This window comes from Brassica oleracea, chromosome C2, assembly GCF_000695525.1.
Source record: "Brassica oleracea var. oleracea cultivar TO1000 chromosome C2, BOL, whole genome shotgun sequence".
Lineage (NCBI taxonomy): Eukaryota > Viridiplantae > Streptophyta > Magnoliopsida > Brassicales > Brassicaceae > Brassica > Brassica oleracea.
Window position 1 is genome coordinate 32,841,003 of NC_027749.1, and position 8,364 is coordinate 32,849,366.

The following is an 8,364-nucleotide window of genomic DNA, read 5'->3' on the forward strand; positions in this document are numbered from 1 at the left end:
GAATTGGCTTCAAGAGCCGCAGCCCTAGATGAAAATGTTGAAGAATCAAGGATGGTGAAGAAGTTACTTTAGAGTTTGCCGCGGGCCAAGTATATATAAATCATAGGATCACTTGAGCAGGTCCTAAATTTGAACAAAACAGGTCTAGAAGATATAGTAAGATGGCTTAAGGCATATGAGGAGCTTATACTTGATGACGTTAGTAGTCATAATGACACACAAGAGAACAAGTTTACAAAAACAGAGTCTCACAACAATCAAACGAGATGCGAAAGCTCAAGAGGATGAGGAAGAGGACGCAAAAGAGGTTTTTGGGGAAGAGGCCGTAGTAGATTCAATACACATGATCGAAATAAAGAAAAGAAAGAAATACCTGATCTTGTGTGTTATCATTGTGACAAAACTGGACACTTTGCTTCAGTTTGTCCAGATGGAAAACAGAGACTCAAAGAGTTAAATAAAACTGAAGCAGATGCAGCACTATACATGCATGAGAATGTGTTTGGAAAAAATGTAATGCCAAAGATGTACAAGACGAATAAAGCAGAAGATGGAATGTGGTACTTAGATAACGGTTCTGGCAATCATATGACTGGAGTAAAATCATTCTTCTCAGAATTAAATGAAAACATAAAAGGTAAAGTAAAGTTTGTAGATGGATCTTGTGTAGACATCGATGGAAAAACATCAATCATTTTCTAGGAAAAAACTAGAGAACAAAAACTTTGAACCGATATCTACTACATCCCCGGGTTAAAAAGCAACATCCTAAGTCTAGGACAAGCTACCGAGTATGGCTGTGATGTTAGAATGAGGCTAGACTATCTAGCATTACATGGCTCTAGTGGAAGACTTTTGGTAAAAGTTATGAGATCTCCTAACATATTATACAAGATCAGTCTCAAGATTGGAAAACTAACTTGCCTACATTCGAAGATAGAAGAGGAAACATGGAAGTGGCATGCAAGGCTTGGTCATATAAAATTAAAAACCATCAAAAAGATGTCAACACACGAGATGGTACACGGTCTGCCAAATATAGAGCTCGAGAAGGAGCTATGCGAGACATGTATGGTTGGTAAACAGGCACACAAGGTCTTCCGAAAAGCAACTCAGTTTCGGGTTTCACATGCATTGGAGCTCCTTCATGGAGACTTGTACGGACCGATATCACCTGCTACACCTGCACGAAACAAGTATATCTTTGTAATCCTTGATGACTACACAACATATATGTGGACGGTATTGCTAAAAGAAGAGGGTGAAGCATTTGAAATATTCAAGTGGTTCAAGGCGCATGTAGAGAAAGAGCTTCGGAAGATGATTTTGAACTTATGAACAGACAGAGGTGGAGAGTTCACCTCATTAGAATTCCAAAGTTACTGCAATCAAAATGAAATTAAGCGACACTTAACAGCTCCTTACACTCCACAGCAAAACGGAGTAATGGAAAGAAGAAATCGCACACTAATGGAGATAACTAGGAGTATTCTTAAAGCAATGAAGGTGTCAAAATTCATGTGAGGAGAGGCAATTCGACACTCTACATATCTTATTAACCGTGTTCCCAAAAAGCACTGAAGAATCAAACACCTTACAAATGCTTAAAGAACAAGAAACCAAGCATATGACATCTTATAGTGTTTGGATTTTTTTCTCATGAAAAAATCGAGTTTGAGCATCTAAGGAAGATAGACAATCGATCTCAAGCGCTTGTACACCTCGGAATAGAACCAAGATCCAAGGTATACAAACTCTACAACCCCTCAACTAGAAGAATCATTGTAAGTTGTGATGTGATCTTCAGTGAGAATACTAGTTGGGAATTGGAAGGGAGACGGTGGAGACAATCCAAATATTTTTCAAATAACGTGGGAGATGTTATTGATGAAGGTCTTGGACCGTATTGGAAATCTTCAAGACGAGAATAATGAATATTCTAATACTTTTGATCCTGTTCAACCTCAGCAAGAACTAGAACAAGAATAAGAGGAAGAAGAAACTGAAGAAGTTGAATTTGTTCAATGTCAACTAATATGATCAGACAGAAGTAAAACGTCGTGAATATCTTAATGACTATGTACTTCTAGCTGACATAGAGTGTGAGTTTTTTTTCTCTTATCCATCAATGAATAGCCAATGACGTATGAAGAAGCAAAAGACTTTGTTGAATGGACATTGGCGTGTGTTGATGAGATTGATTCGATCAACAAAACCAATACTTGGACCTTGGTTGATAAACCAGGACGAGTGAAAGTGATTGGTCTCATGTGGGTATTTAAAGAAACGCAGATGGTTTCATCAACAAGTTTAATGCAAAATTAGTCACAAAAGGGTGGAATTTATTTCGATGATGCATTCGCACCAGTAGAACGGATTGAAACAATCAGGCTACTAGTAGGTTTAGCAGCATCTCACGGTTGGAAGATTCACCATCTCGATGCCAAAAATTCTTTCTTACACCGTCAGTTAAATGAAGACGTTTATGTGTCTCAACCCAAAGGATTTGAAAACAAGGAAGAAGAACATAAGGTTTTCAAACTCTCGAACGCACTATATGGCTTACGTCAAGCCCCTCGCGCATTGAACACTAAGCTATATCAGATTTTGAAAGGTATGAATTTTAAAACATGTTTAAAAGAGATTTATATGTATCGAAAGAAAGAAGGAGAAAACTTCTTATTGTGTCCGTGAATGTCGACACTCTCTTTGTTACTGGTAATACATTGAAGATTATCTAAGAATTTAAAGCTGGAATGTCTTCAAAGTTCGAGATGTCAGACTTTGGGAAGCTTACCTATTATCTTTGCATTGAAGTTGAACAAAGTAATAAGGGAATAAAGATCAAACTTGAAGCTTATACATGATGGATTCTAAAGTATTATGGCCTGGAGACTTGCAATCCCACTCACGTACCAATGTAGTTCGATTTGAAGTTATCTAAAGCTCAAGACGAAGAACCCGAAGTTTATCCTACAATGTATTGAAGAAGAATCTGCTGCCTAAGATATCTTCTACACACTAGACCAGACCTTTCCTTCTCAGTCTTATTAGCCAACTGGTACATGCACAATCCAAAAGAGTCGCACAATGTGGCTTTGAAGAGAATCTTAAGGTACTTACGACAGACAATATCTTACGGGGTGAGTTACAAGCGAGATGGATCAAAGACGATAATTGGCTATAGTGATAGTAGCCATAATGTTGATCCGGATGTTGGACGAAGCATGACTGGCATGTGTTTTACTTTGGTAGCTCGCCACATGGTGTTCTCAGAAGCAAAACACAGTAGCCTTATCCTCATGTGAAGCCGGGTTTATGGCTGCAACCGAAGCAGTAAAGCAAGCAATTTGGCTTCAAGACTTGTTGAGTGAAATCATGGATGAAGCATGCATGAAGTTTCTTATTCGTATAGACGACAATTCTGCCATTGCACTTACAAAGAATCCAGTATTCCATGGTCAAAGCAAACATATTCATCAAAGATACCATTTCATTCGAGAATGTATTGAGAATGGTGAAATCGAGGTTGAACATTTAGCTAGTTAAGATCAATGTGCGGACATACTAACAAAGGCCCTAGCGAGAATCAATTTCACGATGATGAGAAGCCTGATCGGATCAAAACTTCTCTAAAGCTAACTTAAAACTTAAAGGGATGAATGTTGGGTAAACTTCAAAGATAGCTTGGAGCCTAAGTTTCCTTTAACATGTCGGTTTAGGAAATATGCTTATTACAATCCTTATACTATTAGGAGTTATCTAATTACTACAGGAAATATAAGTTTTCTGTTGCTATATATATTGATGTCTAGTGGTGACATTGATATTGATTTAAGTGTACAGTTTTGAGCTATTTTTTAAGCATTAACAAAGAGAGTTATTCTTTATACAAACTTGTGTTGTGTTAGAGACAGATTCATGATCAAACACAAACATGTTTTGTTCTTTTAAAAATTTCCCATGAGTTGAAGGAAAAGATCAAGAGTATCATTGGTATTCAAAAAGGAGGCACATGGAACTATTTGGAACTGCATGAATGTTTCAGTGGGTTAAAACAGAAATGTTGAGATACATATATATATATGTATGAAAGACGGGAAAACCGCATGTGCAATTGGTTTGTTAGGATTAGATATTACTCAAGGTGGTAGCTACGACAATGCCTGTATATGCTATGTAATGCTTTCAAAATTAGCTACGGTAATGTCAGTATATGCCATATCATGCTTTAAAATGACCACGAAATATTGTATGATTTTGACAAAGTCAATGACATATTTCTGGTGGCGTGCATTGGTGCACATAAAGAAGGTACATTAGATGATTTGTACCAAGCTTTGTCTGGAAAAGGAACAAACTGGTTTGGAATTCAAATACATTCACCGGTTCACCCAATCCGTATTGGCAAAACAGGCTTGGAGGATCATCGATCAACCCAAATCTCTATGTGCTCATGTTTTCAAAAGTAGATACTTCCCAAAGAGATAATTCTTTCAAGATAATTCTTTTATGCTTAAAGAAAATAAGAAGATTGCTCTCTGAGATCCGCAGATTTTTTTCTAGATAGTTTATGTGGAAAAAGAGAAATATTTTTTTTTTGCTAGAAATGGATTTATGCAAATGAGATTACAGGAAAAGTGAAAAAACAGATTTTTGGATCTTGGTTCAAGAATTTGGAAAGGAGAAAGAGGTACAGGTAATAGTCCAAAAAAATGTGGAAGTAGCGAGTGGAGTCCTCCACCGTTATCATGACTCAAGTGCAGCATTGGCACCGAGAGGAATTCACAATTACAAATAGGAGGAGGCTTGTGGGTTGTTCGGGATCACATGGGAGACGTTTTTCTGCATAGCAGACAAATATTTCCAGCAAATTCAAGGCATGATGCTAAATTCGAAACACTATTGTGGACAATACGAGGTGTGACAAGTCATAAACTTCATCGGGTCATTTTTGCCATTGAAGATCATTGTCTAGTAGGCATTGTCACCAAACCTATCAAATGGCATGCTTACAAGTTCCTAAATTCAGAACCTATTATGGCAAACTGAGTTATGTACATATTTCATCTCTAATTTCAATCATCTCGTATGCTTAAAGAAAATAAGAAGGTTGCCTCCCGAAAACCACATAATTTTTTTCTGGGAGTTTTTTGTGGAAAAACAGAAATAGTATTTGCTTTGATAGAAATGGCTTTTTGGAAAATGAGATTGCGGGAAAAACGAAAAAAAAAAGTAGACTTCTGGATCTTTGCTCAAGAATTTGAAACACATGAAGAGGTATAAATAACAATCCAAAACCACTGTGGAAATAGCAAGTGGAGTCCTCCACCTGTATCATGAATGGGAAGAGGATTTCGTAGATGGTTAGGGATCACATGGGGGAAGTTCTTTTTCATAGCAGACAAATGTTTCCAGCAATGACTTCGTAAAGCTGTTGTGGACAATACAAGGTGTGGCAAGGCATAAACTTAATCGGGTTATTTTTGCCATTGAAGACCATTGCCTAGTAGGCATTGTGACCAAACCACATTGTCACCAAACCTATCAAATAGCATATTACAACTTACAAGTTCTAAACTTCAGAACTACTTTTGGCATTGAAGGATATTGAATGGTGGAGGATTGTTTTGGAAAAGAAAGCATCCAATTGAGGGTCTTCTCATCTCTCAAAATGTAACTAAGAAAGGTAGAACTTAGTCACATGCCACTGATTGAAACACATTTTTGATGGTAAGAAAGTCTATCCTTCTATGAGTATGCTACATGATATGTAACTTGGTTGTATTGAAGTAGATTGTCTGTGTCAGTTTTGCATTCTCAGCAGACCAATGTTTTTGTGATTTAATGCTTTATGTGGGTGGCTTTAGAATTTCAGGTCTATGATCGCGGGTCTTTGATGTTTGTAAGTGCATGCAATCATTGTGTGTCAAGAATGCTTGTAAGGATCTGATTTTCAACTTACAAAAAACAGATGACAAAAAAAACTCAATGAAGTTTGCGATGCAATTTGAATGATCCGAAAATCAATCTTCTACAAGCGAAGAAGCCCAAAGACTTGCAAAAATCGATGCTTCTGAACAATTGCACAAACGATGAGCACAAGCAAGAGTGGGAAATGAAGAAATATAATTATCGACAAAGGAATTAAACTAAAGAAATTCGCAAACTCAAACAAACAGCTTACCAACTTGGCAGTATTTCACCAAACTCAAATAATAACACTATGCAAGAAAGTATTCATTACTTATTATCAGCCTCAAATTTATGATATAAAAAAGATGAAATAAAATAATAATAATAATAATAATAATAATAATAATAATAATAATAATAATGATATATATGTGAATGATTTATAATATATGGATACATTTTTTGTTCTTCGGAACTTAAAATCGAGGCTGGGCAATTTCTTAGCAGAAGCCTCTTTCTTAGGAGGTCTTGCGTATGGATCGATCAGATTATGTAGCTACTTGGCTTTGTAGTTCTGTGACCGCCCCACTTCCTTCTAAAGCTCGGCCAAACGCTTCTCCTCATCCTCAAAATCCGGATTTGCAGTCCCAAGCTTCTCCTCTCCCAGCTTCCGAAGCTGCTCTAGTATCTCAATCGCATCTTCTATCCTGAAAAATTACAAACTTATCATAAATATTTGAACCAGTTTCAAATCAGAGAGATTTCATAAGACGTTATTATTACCTTTCCATGGCGTAGTAAGTAGCAGCAAGGTTGCTGTAAACACCAAGAGTGTCCTGATCGCAAGGACCACATTCTTGTTCGAGAATCTCTCTTGCTTCTTCAAAAAGTTCACCAGCTTCATCGATCTTGAAAAGCTGAACGTATTCCAGTCCCATCTGGTTTAATACAACTCCGAACAAGGCAGATTTCTCACCAGCTGAATGCAGCTTTGTCACAGCGCTCTCAAACGCGTTCCTTGTGTCCTCATACCTCCCCAACGTGTAATACATTACTCCCATCCGTGCCTCTAACCATGCAAGTCATTTACATAGAAAGCAAAACTAATATAACAAAAGCTATATGTAGATAAGATTTGATCATCTCATGCCAATATACATGCTATGACTCAAGACTTCTATTCTTATATTGTCTGATCACAATCTACTTGCGCATAAAAAATCCTCAGAGCATTCAGATCCATTATCTCTAGGATTATTCTAGAAGAACATATATGGCTTTAATCAATTTTTTTACCTGCAAATGCACTCTACTGTCATGGTTTATCCTCAAGCTATTTCATTGACTTCTTAAGCAGCTTCAATGCTTTCTCAGTTTCATCCACAGACTCATAAGTAACAAAGATCTCGGTTAACCCACCAGCAATCTCCTCCACAGTTCTTCAGGCACCGGCTTATTGTATATCCTCAATGCGTTCTCACAATAAGACTTGGACTCACGAAGTTTCCCTGTCCTAAACTAAAGCTTAGCCAATCTGACAAACAATGACGCTACCGTAGGATGAGTCTCTCCCTTAGAGGACTTGAACATAGTGAGAGCATGCTTGTATGAAAACACAGATTTATCAAACCGGCAAAGCGACATGTACATGTTCCCAATGCTGACATCGATTGATGCAACCTCAGATTCTTTCCTGCTAGCAATCATGGCCATACTGGCAAGCACAAGGTGCTCGAGGGCATTCTCGAAGTTTCTTTTAGCCTCACAGATGATTGCCATCAGCCTCATATCGGCCGGTTCCTCGAGCGAGGCAGGTTCACTATGCGCACACTGGATCTCTAGAGTCTTCTTGCACAAGTCTTCTGCTTTATTGAACTGCATTTCTTAAACATAAGCTTCTGCTTTATTGAACTGCATTTCTTAAACATAAGCTTCTGCTTTATTGAACTGCATTTCTTAAACATAAGCTTCTGCTTTATTGAACTGCATTTCTTAAACATAAGCTTCTGCTTTATTGAACTGCATTTCTTAAACATAAGCTTCTGCTTTATTGAACTGCATTTCTTAAACATAAGCTTCTGCTTTATTGAACTGCATTTCTTAAACATAAGCTTCTGCTTTATTGAACTGCATTTCTTAAACATAAGCTTCTGCTTTATTGAACTGCATTTCTTAAACATAAGCTTCTGCTTTATTGAACTGCATTTCTTAAACATAAGCTTCTGCTTTATTGAACTGCATTTCTTAAACATAAGCTTCTGCTTTATTGAACTGCATTTCTTAAACATAAGCTTCTGCTTTATTGAACTGCATTTCTTAAACATAAGCTTCTGCTTTATTGAACTGCATTTCTTAAACATAAGCTTCTGCTAAGTGTTGGGGTCAAAAACGGTTTCGACGGAATTACCACCCGAAAATCCTCGGAGATCGTATTTCCGAAAGAGATAA

At 37.2% G+C, this 8,364-nt stretch overlaps 1 pseudogene; it reads right to left on the reverse strand.

Annotated features, from left to right (window-relative positions):
* Positions 1 to 4,791: 4,791 nt before the first annotated feature.
* LOC106324041 overlaps positions 4,792 to 8,364 on the reverse strand; it is an 18,894-nt pseudogene continuing 15,321 nt past the window's right edge.